At 36.7% G+C, this 14,514-nt stretch overlaps 1 protein-coding gene across 1 annotated transcript in view; it reads left to right on the plus strand.

Annotated features, from left to right (window-relative positions):
- Window positions 1-14,514, plus strand: part of FBN2 (fibrillin 2) — a 257,001-nt gene that overhangs the window by 95,860 nt on the left and 146,627 nt on the right. The window lies entirely within an intron of this gene.

Raw genomic sequence — 14,514 nt, forward strand, 5'->3', positions numbered from 1 at the left:
ATATAGGCATCTAGGTGAGCAGCCAAACAGCAGTCCAGAGCTGACATTTGAGGCAAAATTAGCACCTATCACTTTCTCGTATATTTATCACAAGTTGCCAGCCTAAACTCTTTCAGTTTCTTCCCACAAATGATTTTCGCTATAAAAACACATGCATTGAATATCTTGGACACTACCTTGACAGTCTTAGCTGACAGTGGTATTTCCTAGGCAGTTCCTGAAGTGACATCACTCCCTAATTTCAACCTAAAGAAGATGGTTTACATGGAAAGTGGCACACATAGTTTTCTGTGAAAGCCTGGAGGAGAAAGAGTTCTTTATTTGAAGCACAGTGGGTAACATCATTTTTATGACCATGAGGTCTGTGAAAAAAAAATACATATTCCAAAAGAAAATCATCCAACGACAACAAAATAACCTTTAGCATGTGACTAGCGTGGTGAATCAAAATTAAGAATATTTAGATCACATTTAAAAAAAATTTTTTTTAAATTTATTTATTTTTGAAACAAAGAGAGACAGAGCATGAACGGGGGAGGATCAGAGAGAGAGGGAGACACAGAATCTGAAACAGGCTCCAGGCTCTGAGCTGTCAGCACAGAGCCCGACGCGGGGCTCAAACCCACAGACCGTGGGATCATGACCTGAGCCAAAGTCAGACACTTAACCGACTGAGCCACCCAGGCACCCCTTAGATCACATTTTAACTTTGTTTTTTTCAACAGATTTATGTTTTAAAATTTTTATTCCAATAGCAAGAGAACATGCTAGAGAGAAATGGTGATCTAAGTTTTAAGTCCAACTTGGAAAAATAAAGGTGCAGAAAGAACAGAGTCTAGTGAGTGGCCACATAGCCCAAGATTTGGGACCCAAATGTTAGGGCCTATACTGCAGCTGCACTGTGTGCAAACTGTGTTATTTTGAACAAATTAATGCCTTCATCTCTACAGTAGAGATAATGATCTTTTGTGGGAAGCTTTTTATGAGTATCCTACAAAATAAACAAAGCATCTGGCACTTAAGGTCTTTGTTAAAGAAGGCAAGGATAGCACAAATTAGTTGTAAAAAATCCAGTAAATCATGTGATTTGAGATCTTAAAAAAATAATTGCGAAAGAGTTCTAATATAGCATTTCAATTATGACTTGTAAGTTTCCCATAAATGAGCTCTTTTCATTCTTAAAAAAAAAAAAAAAAAGACCTACAAGTACATGTATTTGCCTAGTCTGATGGAAGTGTTAACAAACAATTAAATGCACCCAAATCCATCATCATGAAGAGGGAACATGGAAGTGGGAGTTCAAGATTATCCATTAATTCCTGACTTCGTGCCAGCCTGTTTTATTTCCCTAGCCTCAGTCCCACCCAAATTACAGACATGGACATTTGAGACCCGGAGGACTTGATTTTTTTAGCATAACTCAATGGTCAGGAAATTGCATTTTAGTGGACTCAGGAAAAATTTCCCAAATGGTGGGAACCAATATTGTTTCCTCAGTACCATTGTATATTTAAACCCTTTTTTAAAAAATATGACTAAGAAAGAATGGTAAAGTAATATACATGATTCCTGAAGTTCAGTGTCTGCTGGAGATCCCTGGAAAAATTGAGAGCCTCCAAAACCTCTTTCTCAGAGACGTAAAATTAGCTGTGTGTTACTGATAGGAAAATCTATTCTACCCTGGATTTAAAGGATCAGACGAACATTTTGAACTTTGCCTTTGGGAAAAAAATATACAAACTGAAATATGCCTCCTTCTCTCTTCATTTTACTTCCCAAATAAATGTTGTTTCATGATGGAAGTGGAAAAGCAATAATGCAGACCAAAATAAACAAAATAAAATGCTAGTTTTATAATCTTCTGGATGTGTATCTTTAGCTTCTATGGAAAAAAAAAAGAGAGAAAGAAAAGCTATTTCACAAATTACCATGGCTCAGTGCCTGAAGGAAATTAGTCTGCTCTAAGGAAATATCCTGCTGTAGCCCAGTAAAAATGTAACAAAACTTGAAATACAATACCTATGTCCACGACTGCATTTCTTGCAAGTGTTGTTCCTTACTGACCTTCTATATAGTCATTCACTACCCAGGCATTGAAAAATGTGTGAAGTACTAAAGAAAAATTTCACAGGCTGAGAATTTCTTATAGATGCTTTCATCTAGTAAGCATGTAAATGAACAAAGCTGTGATGATGCTTGAATTGTCTTTTTTTTTTTTTTTTCTAAGTCCCAAGCTAGGAATCTCTCCGATTTCAGTATGAGGTGTTTCTCATCTATACTTTGCCTTTGCTGAATGTTAATACAATTAATTTTAAGGATAATATCAGTGATGTTGAAAATTTTAGCTGCAGTCCACTGCTGTATTGGCTACACGGTCAGGTAAATCGTTTCTCCAAGTACCTGCTGTTTTATGAAAGACAAGTACTTTAAATAGTCCTCATTCCAAAGACACAAAAATAAAAATCAACAAACAAATAAATGAATTTAGTTATAGTATCAGCAAGTTTCTTTCAGTGTGATCATGTGGGTAGTAGGTGAGTTGCTATGTTTTCGATAAGCTTTGGTGTTCCTAGGGGGCTATGGTGTCATATGTCCCATGTTAACATGTCTTGTGTAGTTTATCTATTTTAAAGACTATCTGAAGAATATTTTTGTCCCAGAAAACAGCAACACATAAATAGGACAACATCCAGGCTGAGTTGTTGGCTTGTATTATCTAGCATGGCTAAATTCTGGTGAATGGCAAAAGGCAATTTGGGAATATTTACCAACATCTGTGTACCTTCATACTAAATTTAGTATGAGTTGATTTAACAAGCTATAGCTGATGCTTATCTGAAGCATAATAAACATGTTCTTTATAAGATTTCATCTTCCAAACTCTTGGAAATGCCACCAGGACTATGTAACTGTAAATAAAAATTTCCCTTCTTCCATTTGTGAAAGAATACCATAATAGTTCTACCATAGAAGTAAACAGCTTTTCATTTAGTTCTTATCTGTATCAAGGACTATAGCAATGACCTCTGATTCAGACCAATAAGTATTATTTGGCAGTTAATAATAATAATAACAAAAACCTGATCAAGAAGAGGATCATAAAAGTAATATATAATAGTATGTAATAAAAAAGTAATAAAAAAATCCTTTAGTGTTCGAGTTTAACTTAAAATGTATTTGTAGATCATTTTCTAATCCTCTCTTACAGGAAGTTTGCAAATGTTTTTGAGGGTAGTTTCCCAGATGTTATACTGAGCTTTTATTGTTACTTTAATGTCACCAAAATGCTTTGAGTTTGCGTTTGACTTTTTTTTTTTTAACTGACGTGCAGTTGACACACAGTGTCGCATTAGTTCAGGTGCACAACATGGTGATTCTACAATTCTATACATTACTCAATGCTTACCATGATAAAGTGTAATCACTATACAACATTATTACAGTATAATTGACTATTTCCCTATGCTGTACTTTTCATCTCTGTGACTTATTTTATAACCAGAAGTTTTTTTTTTATCTCTTAATACCCTTTAGCCATTTTGCCCAACCCCTGACTCAACTCCCTTCTGGCAGCCACCAATTTGTTCTCTGTATTTAAGAGTCTGTTTTTAGTTTGTTCAATTTTTAGATTCCATATATGAGTGAAATCATATGGTATTTGTATTTATCTGACTTATTTCACGTAGTATAATATCTCTAGATCTGTCCATGTTATTGCAAATGGCAAGATCTTCTTTTTTATAGTTGAGTAATATTCCATTGTGTATATAAGCCATTTCTTCTTTATCCATTCATCTGTTGATGGACACTTGGGTACTTCCATATCTTGACCATTATAAATAATGCTGCAATAAACAATACTATTTTTGAATGAGTGTTTTTGTTGTCTTTGGGTAAATGCTCAGTAAGGGAATTACTAGATCATATGGTATTTCTATTTTTAGTATTTGAAGAACCTCCATACTGTTTTTCACAGAGGATGTACCAATATTCATTCCTCCTAACAGTGCACAGGTGTTCTCTCTCTTCACATCCTCAGGAACAGAACACTTGTTATTTCTTGTATTTTTGATACTAGTCATTCTGATAGGAGTGAGGTGATACCTCATTGTGATTTGGGTTTGTATCTTCCTGATGATTTATGACACTGAGCACCTCTTCGTGCGTCTTTTGGCCATCTGTAGGTTTTCTTTGGGAAAATGTCTATTCAGGGCCCCTGCCCACTTTTTAATAGATTGATTTTTTTTGGTGTAGAGTGTTATGATTTCTTTATATACTTTTCTTGTTAAACCCTTATCAAATATATCATTTGCAGGTATCTTCTCTCATTCACTGGGTTACTGTTTGCTTTGTTGATGGTTTTCTTTGCTGTGTAAAAGCTTTTTATTTTGGTGTAGTCCAAATAGTTTATTTTTGTTTTTGTTTCTCTTGCTTGAGGAAACACATCTATAAATATCTTGCTAAGGGTGATGTCTAAGAAATTACTCCCTGTGTTTCTTTTTAGGAATATTATGGTTTCAAGTCTCACATTTAGGTCTTTAATCCATCCTGACTTTATTTTTGTGTATGGCATAAGAAACTAGACTGGCTTCATTCTTTTGCATGTAGTTATCCAGTTTCCCAACACTATTTACTGAAAAGACTTTTTCTGCATATTCTTGCCTCCTTTGTCATAAATAAGTTGACCAGATAGGTGTGGGTTTATTTCTGGGCTTTTATTCTCTTCCATTGATCTACATGTCTATTTTTTTCCCAGTATCATATTCTTTTGATTACTATAGCTTTGTAGTATATCATGAAATCTGGGAACATGATACCTCCAGCTTTTTTCTTCTTTCTCAAGATTCTTTGGTTATTGTCAGTTTTAAGTGGTTTTATACAAATTTTAGGATTATTTGTTGAGTACCTGTGAAAAATGCCATTGATATTTAGATAGGGATTGCATTAAGCCTATAGAATGCTTTGGGTAGTTTGGGCATTTTAATGATACTAATTCTTCCAATCTATGAATGTGGTATATCTTTCCATTAATCTTTGTCATCTTCAGTTCTTTAATCAGTGACTTACAGTGTTCAGAGTATAGGCTTTCACTTCCTTGGTTAAATTTACTCCTAGGTATTTTATTCTTTTTGGTGCAATTATAAATGAAATTGTTTTCTTAATTACTCTTTCTGCTACTTTGTTATTAGTGTATAGAAATGAAACAGATTTCTGTGTATTAGTTTGGTATCCTACAGTTTTACTGAATCAATTTATCAGTTCTAATAGCTTTTTGCTTTAAAACCGTAGTATGTTCTATGTACAGTATTCTGTCACCTGTAAATAGTGACAGTTTTACTTCTTCCTTAGCAAGTTGAATGCCTTTTATTTCTTTTTCTTATCTGATAGCTGCAGCTAGGATTTCTAGTACTATGTTGAATAAAAGTGGTGAGAGTGGAAATCCTTGTCTTGTTCTTAATGTTAGAGGAAAAGTTTTCAGTTTTTCACCATTGAATATCATGTTAGCTGTAGGGTTTTTTTATATGGCCTTTGTTATGTTGTGATTTTTTTCCCTTTAAACCCACTTTCTGGAGAGTTTTTATCATAAACAATTGTTGTATTTTGTTAAATGCTTATTTATATCTTTTGAGATGATCATACGGTTTTTATCCTTTCTCTTGTTAATGTGATGTATCAAATTGATTAATAACCATCCTTGCATCCTTGGAATAAATTTCACTTAATCATGGTAAATGATTTTTTTAATGTATTGTTAAATTTGATTTGCTCATTTTTTGCTGGGGATATTTGCATTTATATTCATCACAGGTATTGTCTTGTAGTTTTCTTTGTAGTGTCTTTGACTTTGGTATCAGGTGATACTGGATGAAGCTAGCCTGGTAGAATGAATCTGGAAGATTTCCTTCCTCTTCTTTTTTTTTTTTTTTTTTGGAATAGTTTGAGGAAAATAGGTATTCTTCTTAAATGTTTAGTAGATTTCACCTGTATCTGGTCCTGAATTTTGGTTTGTTGGGAGTTTTTTGAAAACTGATTCAATGTCATTACTAGTAGTTGGCTCAGTTTGTTTTATATTGCTTTCTGATTCAGTTTTGGGAGATTGTATGTTTCTAGGAATTTATTAGTTTCTTCTAGGCTGTCCAATTTGTCGACTTCTAATTCTCTTAACTATATTACATATACATATACACATACATAATATTCTCTTATGATCCTTTTTTTTCTATGGTGTCAGTTGTTACTTATACTTTTTCATTTGTGATTTGATTTATTTGAGTCCTCTTTTTTTTTCTTGATGAGTGTGGCTGAAGGATTATCAATTTTGTTTATATTTTCAAAGAATCAAAACTTGGTTTCATTGATCTTTTCTATTTTTTTTTTTTAGTGTCTATTTCATTTATTTTTTGCTTTAATCTTTATAATTCCTTCTTTCTGCTAGCTTTGGACTTTATTTGTTGTTCTTTTTCTAGCCCTTCTAGATTAGGTTAGGTTGTGTATTTGAGATTTTTCTGGTTTTTTGAAGTAGGCCTGTACTGTTATAAACTCCTCTCTTTGAAATGCTTTTGCTTCATCCCCAAAAGTTTGTGTTTCATTTTTTCAATTTTATATTTAAAAAAAATTTTTTTTAACATTTATTCATTTATGAGGGACAGAGAGCATGAGCAGGGTAGGGGTAGAGAGAGAGGGAGACACAGAATCTGAAGCAGGCTCCAGGCTCTGAGCTGTCAGCACAGAGCCTGACATGGGGCTTGAACTCACAAAGTGTGAGATCATGACCTGAGCTGAAGTCGGAGGCTTAGCCGACTGAGCCACCCAGGTGCCCCTCCAGTTTCATTTTTTTAAGTTGAAGCCCATTCCTTAAGACACCTGTGAGGTACTCTAAGTGCAGAACCTTTCCATATCAGGGGCTGACAAACTTTTTCTGTTAAAGGCCAGATAATCAATATTTTAGGATACGGAAGTTACTATTACAAATATGCGGCTCTGCCACCAAGGCACAAAAGCAGCCACAGGTAATAAATACATAAATAAATGAGTGTGGCTGTGTTCTAGTGAAACTCCACCTACAGAAACGGGCAGTGGGGGCAGTTTGCCAACCCCTGTTGTTCATTTTCACTATTCTTTTCCTGTTTCAAATAGTCCCTCCCCTACTAACTTCACAGCTACTTTCTTAGTTGAATGGATGATGGATCACATACAAATTTTAATGGTGATGATATATTAAAATGTTTTAAGAAAAAACATAACTGGCATGTCAAAACTGTGCGTTTATGATTGTTATTCCTGGAAATGTTACTGATTAGAACAAAGTTCATATTAAATTTTTTATCAAGGCTTTATTTATCCTTTTAGAGTAATTAGAGGTTCATAACAAAATTGAGAGGAAGGTACAGAGATTTCCCATATACTCCCTGACCCAATACATGCATAGCTTCCCCCATCATCAACATCCCCCACCAGAGTGGTACACTTGTTACAATTGATGAATGTACACTGACACACCATTATCACCCAAATTCTGTAGTTTTTACCTTCCTGCTAGTGTATATTTTTTGGGTTTGCACAAATGTATAATGATAGGTATACATCGTTATAGTCTCATACAGCATCCTCTAGTGATTCGAGGACCTACCCATAGGTATAGAAATATAGTTCTTTAATTACTACAGTTTGGGAAGTGACTTTGTAAGATTTATTATTATGATTATTATTATCATTATTAGTATCAAGAAGCTCTTTGACTTCCAAAAATAAATGTACTTCAGACAGGAACTCAGGGTTGCCATTGTGTTTGTCAGAGAGTTCCAAAGGAAAAGGAATGGCCCACTATGGATGAAGTAAATATAGCTCCATTACCTTTCTTTGTAGGTCTACATTTTTTCAGTTACCTTCTATTCTTCCTGCCCTTCTTTATAGTACTGTCCCTTTTCTCATCTTGTCTGCTGTCATCTAGACTGCAGTTAGAAACCTGACCATTCCTGAAATTAGAAGAAAGACCATTCTGTAGACATCATGAACCTCATTCTAGGTTGTTCTATTTGTCTGCCTCTACCTGTGTACCTTATGGGATGTGAATCAGTCTGGCCCTTAAACAGGAGGGATATGCATGCTGTTGTAGTCGGTATCTTATTTTCAAAATATAATTTTTCAAAGAAACAAAAATATGAGCAAAGTCTTTCTAAAAGTACTGTGGTATGCTTAGACATAACTAGTTTCTGTTTTAACATGAAGGCATATAAGAAAGAGCATTTCGTGATATTTGGGAAAAAAAATATGAGAGGTTACTTTCTTGTTTCGTTGGGTTGTAAGCACAACAGATTTGAAGCCCTCGAGGATACTTTGTAATAGAAAACATTTGAAGTTTGCTAAAAAATTCTCATTCAATACGTCAGTAAAACCATACTGTGAATATTTAGTGGTAGGCTTAGAAAATTAATTCAGCTTAACATACTCATAGAATACAGCTGTTCACAAATTAGATTATCATAATTTTTCCTCCCACATGGGATATTTTGCCCTAATTTACCGTGATAGAAAAAATATTTTTCATCATTAACTAATAAAAAACCAGGAAGTATAGCATTCTGACATTTAGTTGAAATTTGATTTTATATTTTAAAATATTTTCTGTATGTTTATTTTCCTTGCAGCTTCAAGGTGGAAGACTTTTGGTCTTCTTTTTTTCCCACATATTACAATGTTGCATCTTATATAAATCCTTTGTACTAGTATATATAATCTGTAGTGGCTAGTTAATTGAATATTAATATTTCTATCTGGCATCAAGAAAGTATGGATCCCATGACTATAATGTATTCTAGAATCTTCTCTTTGAGAAGGTAATTAAAATTTCATTGTGTTGTTCTTTTAGGAACATTAGCATACTGTATGTAACTGCTGTTTTCATTATTTGAATAACCTGTGAGCAGTATGTAACTGCTGTCTTCATTATTTGAATAACCTGTGAGCAGCAGAAGTGAGCTAAGGGAGAGGAAATGGGGGCGGGGAAGAGAGAGTGTTCTGCCTTCAGGGACCCATCCCGCCCCTGCAGGCTGTATAGAAAGAATCCTTAAAGAATTTGAAGAGAACAGTAGTGAGGATCTTTTTGGAAAAGTGTTGTCCACGAACTGGTTTTGGAGAGAGGAATATCAGTGGAACCTGACTCAGATCTGAAAAGTCTCACTTCTGCATTTCCTGAATTTTAGAGGTAAAGGATACATTTCCCATTTGCCAGGTGAGGACCTCACAGAAAAGAAATGAATTAATGTGGTCTTGAGGTGGTTTCTGCCCACGTGGACTCCTGTAGGGTGGGTGACCCTAGCATGGAGATAAATTGTCAGAAGCCTGGGGCTGCTGGGAGACTTGTAAGTGGCCAGAAAGAGGAGTTATCCCTAGGATCGATGGGGAGAGGTGAGAGACCTTCTTCACTGGAGCACTGGGAGGTTTTCCAAAATATCAGTAAATCCTTAGGCTTTATAGGTGTCTTGCCCAGAGGGCAGGCAAGCTAGAGTTCATTCAGAAGAAAATTTATTGATACGGAGCTCCTGGCACACCTCTATACCCTGGGAATAGATTATTGAACAAACATAAAAATCCTTGCTCTTGGACAAGTTCTTTTAGAAGCAAGGAACAGACAATAAACAAGTAAAATCTACAGTGAGATGTGATAAAACCACCAGAAAAACAAAGCAAGATGAGAGCCTATAAAGTGCTAATGGAAGTTTGAAGGGGGTGAGAGAATAAACCATGGCTTTCTAGGAAGAACCAGCCAGTGCAGCAGCCCTGAAACAGGGGCAGCCCTGAGCTGTGGATAGGCCATTGTGACTGGAGCAGGATGTCCTGGAGGAGACAGGTACAAGACAGGTTTGGAGATGTAGCCTGGGACCATATTTTGTGGGGCTTTGAAGGCTGGGGTAAGTACTTTGACTTTCATTTGGATTCTCGAAATGGGAGCCAGTGGAAGGTTTTAAGTAGAAGAGTGACCTATTCTGACCTTCATTTTGAAAGATTTATATGGGTGCTGAGTGGTAAAGAGATAATAAGGGAACAAATATGGAGGCAGGGAGACCAGTGAGGAGGCTACTGCCATAATCTAAGTAAGAAGTGATGGTAGCCTGACCAGGGGTTTATTGGTAAAAGTAAGGAGAAGCGGTTGAATTCCAGATGGATTTTGCAGGTTGAACCATCAGAATTTATTAACAGAACACTTGTGGAGTAATAGAAGAAAAGATCAATTAATTCTGAGGTTTGGGGAACAGTAAAGGCTGAAGTCGCTATTATATGAGATGGAGAACATCTGTGAGTAGAACGTGGTTGGGGAGGAAAGATACCAGAGGCTGTGCTTTAAAATGGGTAATTTGAGATACCTGCTAGACATTCAGGTAGATGTTTGTTGTTGGATATACTGGTCAAGTTCAGGGGCAAGGTCAAGGCTGGCTATATATATATATATAAATTTGGGAGCCTTTAACTTATAGTTGATATTTAAAGGCCTGAGAATACATGAGATCGTGAAGGGAGCATTTTTTAAAATTTGTTTTTAATGTTTATTTATTTTTGAGACAGAGAGAGACAGAGCATGAACGGGAGAGGGTCAGAGAGAGAGGGAGAAACAGAATCTGAAGCAGGCTCCAGGCTCTGAGCTGTCAGCACAGAGCCTGACGCGGGGCTCGAACTCACGGACTGTGAGATCATGACCTGAGCCAAAGTCAGACGCTTAACTGACTGAGCCACCCAGGTGCCCCAGGGAGCCTTTTGATAAAGAAGTCTGAAGGCTGACCTCTCATACACTTTAACATTTAGAGGTCCAAGAGATAAGAACCAGCAGAAAAGACCGAGAATGAAAAGTCTGTTGGATTACACCTCCACCCACCGAGTTAAGATCTTTGTTACAAGTAACTGTCTTCTCTACTCACCCCTGCAACCTTGAAAATGCTCATTACTAATTAGGGAAGAAGGAGTTGAAAGAGAGAAGAAAAAAGACAACCATGTTATCTCTATCCCTGGAGGTGTAAAGCCTAGGACAGGCTGAAGTTGGGGATTTGGAGAAGTTTTAATTGGATGAGACATTAGAACTGTATGATTATTGGATTTGAGTGGACATTTTGTTCCTCTGAAACACATGGGAAAACCTGTGGGAACCGCATGAGATTTCCTAGGGTCAAAAAAGAATGGGTCAAAAGAAACTGTGCAAAATGGCAGTGGGAGATAATAAAGTTCCTTTATGCAAGCACCTTAGTGGTTTCAGATACCTATTGCCATATATTCTATCAGTTTATATGAAACTATTAAAAACAAGTATAACTTCCTGACTTACAGTTGACTTTTGCATAAATCATCAATCAGGTACTCTGAGTAATGTGAGAAAAAGGGAATTGAAACATGAAGGTCTTTCACAGTCTCAGGGAAGGACCCCTGAGGTGTTTTGGTGTCCTTGAGAATTGCCCAAGTAACTTCCTCTGGAATAAGCGACAGTTCTGTCCTGTACTAAAAAGCAGTCATTGTAGTATATACTGTCAACGTGTGTCTGTGCTCCATTAGCTCAGATAGAGTGGAACCCCACCAAGGCCCAGTCCGAGTCTTGGTGAGCCTATCTAGTCAGATGTTTTGAATCTGCTATTTCATGTAGAGAATGCTAGTGAATGTCTTGTTATATTTATGCAACCCCACCACCCTCATGAGCAGTTCATGAGGCCCTTGGAGGCTGAGTCTTAGGAGGGACTCCTCACTACTACTCACACATCCACACCTACACCCCCATTTGTGCCTCTATACAAACACGTCTGTATAGCTGAGTGTGTTTGTAGTTACTTATTGAAAGTAAACTGAATGTATATGAACGTAATCTGTCAGGTGAATAAGGAATTCAACCAAACCCAAGAAAATACAACTGTACCAATGATAAGATTAGCTTTTCGTTATAAGAATTGTACATAGTATGTGTCTTAGTAACTGGGCATACCACTTTGGTTGAGTTTGTTTCATTATATGATAATGATGGGATTCAGGGCAAACCACCTCCCCAAAATACCATTTTGGCAGATTGGCTCTTTTGAATTGAAATTACTTAAGAAACAGCAGTGCAAGAAGGACACTTGACCCTCTCTTTATACCTTTGAAAGCACGAAATAAATTCCCCTTCCACCTGGAGGGTGGACATCATCATTAACACCAGATAGAGGTTTCAGGGCCAGGAAGCTGTATAAAGAAACTTTGTTACTTCTTCATTAATTTGCTACTCCAAGCCCAAACTCCTTTGTCAAACCTTCACAAATAATGTTCCTTTGTTTAAAAGGTATAAAAATCTGTCTGCTTTGGTCAGTTCTTTGAGCCTCATATTTCTGGGGACTCCCTTATGTAAGAAATTAGTTTTTCACTTATTAAATCTGTCTTATGTCAATTATTAGGCCAGCCAATGAATGTAGAAGGGAATAAGGGAAAAATTTTCCTCCCTGAAGTGAAAAGTATAAAATGCAGACTATAAAAAAAAGAGATTTAATGAGTATTTATATGATAATTCTGCCATGGAATGTAGGACAGATTTCTTTTTTCAGTTCATGCCATTTATTCGGAACATACAGACTAAATAACTGGATGCATCATTAGAGTATTGATAAAAAATCAAGATGTTTAAAATGTTTTTTAATGTTTATTTATTTTTGAGAGAGACAAGTATGAGTGGGGGAGGGGCAGACAGAGAGGGAGACCCAGAATCCGAAGCAGGCTCCAGGCTCTGAGTGGTCAGCACAGAGCTTAAAGGGGCGGGGCGGGGGGTCAAACTCCCAAACTGCAAGATCATGACCTGAGCCAAAGCCTGTCACTCAACACACTGAGCCACACAGTTAGCCCAAGATGTTTTTGTTTTTGATTTAAATCCAAGTTAGTTAACATATAGTGTAGTAATGATTTCAGTAATAGAATTTAGTGATTCATCACTTACATATAAGTGCTCATCCCAGCAAGTGTCTTCTTTATGCCCTTCCCCATTTTTTAAATATGAAATTTATAGTCAAATTGGTTTCCATACAACACCCAGTGCTCATCCCAAAAGGTGCCCTCCTCAATACCCATCACCCACCCTCCCCTCCCTCCCACCCCCCATCAACCCTCAGTTTGTTCTCAGTTTTTAACAGTCTCTTATGCTTTGGCTCTCTCCCACTCTAACCTCTCTCTCTTTTTTTTTTTCCTTCCCCTCCCCCATGGGTTTCTGTTACGTTTCTCAGGATCCACATAAGAGTGAAACCATATGGTATCTGTCTTTCTCTGTATGGCTTATTTCACTTAGCATCACACTCTCCAGTTCCATCCACGTTGCTACAAAAGGCCATATTTCATTCTTTCTCATTGCCACGTAGTATTCCATTGTTCTGACAGGCCCCTTGCCCATTTAGCATATCCCCCTACCCAACACCCCGCCAGTAACACTCAGTTTGTTCTCTGTGTTTAAGAGTCTTTTATGGTTTGTCTCCCTCTCTGGTTTTATATTATTTTTGCTTTCCTTCCCTTATGTTTATCTATTTTGAATCTTACATTCCACATGAGTGAAATCATATGAAATTTGTGTTTCTCTGACTTATTTCGCTTAGCAGAACACACACTAGTTCCATCCACGTTGTTGCAAATGGCAAGATTTCATTCTTTCTGATCACTGAGTAGTATTCCAATGTGTATATATATATATATACGACATCTTCTTTATCCATTCATTGGTCAGTGGACATTTGGGCTCTTTCCATACCTTGGCTATTGTTGATAGTGCTGCTAAAAACATTGGGGTGCCTGTGCCCCTTTGAACCAGCAATTTTGTATCCTTTGGATAAATATTTTAGTAATGCAATTGCTGGGTCATAGGATAGTTCTATTTTTAATTTTTTGAGGAACCTCCACACTATTTTCCAGAGTGGCTGCACCAGTGGCATTCACTGTTCCTCTTTCTCTGCATCCTCACCAACCTCTGTTGTTGCCTGAGTTGTTAATGTTAGTCATTCTGACAGGTGTGAGGTGGTATCTCATTGTGGTTTGGATTTGCATTTCTCTGATGCTGAGTGATACTGAGCAATTTTCATGTGTCGGTTGGTCATCTGGATGTCTTCTCTGGAAAAGTGTCCATTCATGTCTTTTGCCCGTTTCTTCACTGGATTATTTGGTTTTGGGTGTTGATTTTGATAAGTTCTTTATAGATTTTGGATACTTACCCTTTATCGGATATGTCATTTGCAAATATCTTCTCCCATTCTGTCAGTTGCCTTTTAGTTGTGCTGATTGTTTCCTTTGCTGTGCACAAGCTTTTTATCTTGCTGAGGTCCAATAGTTCATTTTTGCTTTTGTTTCCCTTTCCTCCAGAGACATGTCAAGTTAGAAGTTGCTGTGGCTGAGGTCAAAAAGTTTGTTGCCTGTTTCCTCCTCAAGGATTTTGATGGCTTCCTGTTACATTGAGGTCTTTCATCCATTTTGAGTATATTCTTGTGTATGGTGTAAGAAACTGGTCCAGGTTCCTTCTTCTGCATGTCGCTGTCC

The sequence above is a fragment of the Neofelis nebulosa genome, chromosome 1 (assembly GCF_028018385.1).
Source record: "Neofelis nebulosa isolate mNeoNeb1 chromosome 1, mNeoNeb1.pri, whole genome shotgun sequence".
In the NCBI taxonomy this organism is placed as follows: domain Eukaryota; kingdom Metazoa; phylum Chordata; class Mammalia; order Carnivora; family Felidae; genus Neofelis; species Neofelis nebulosa.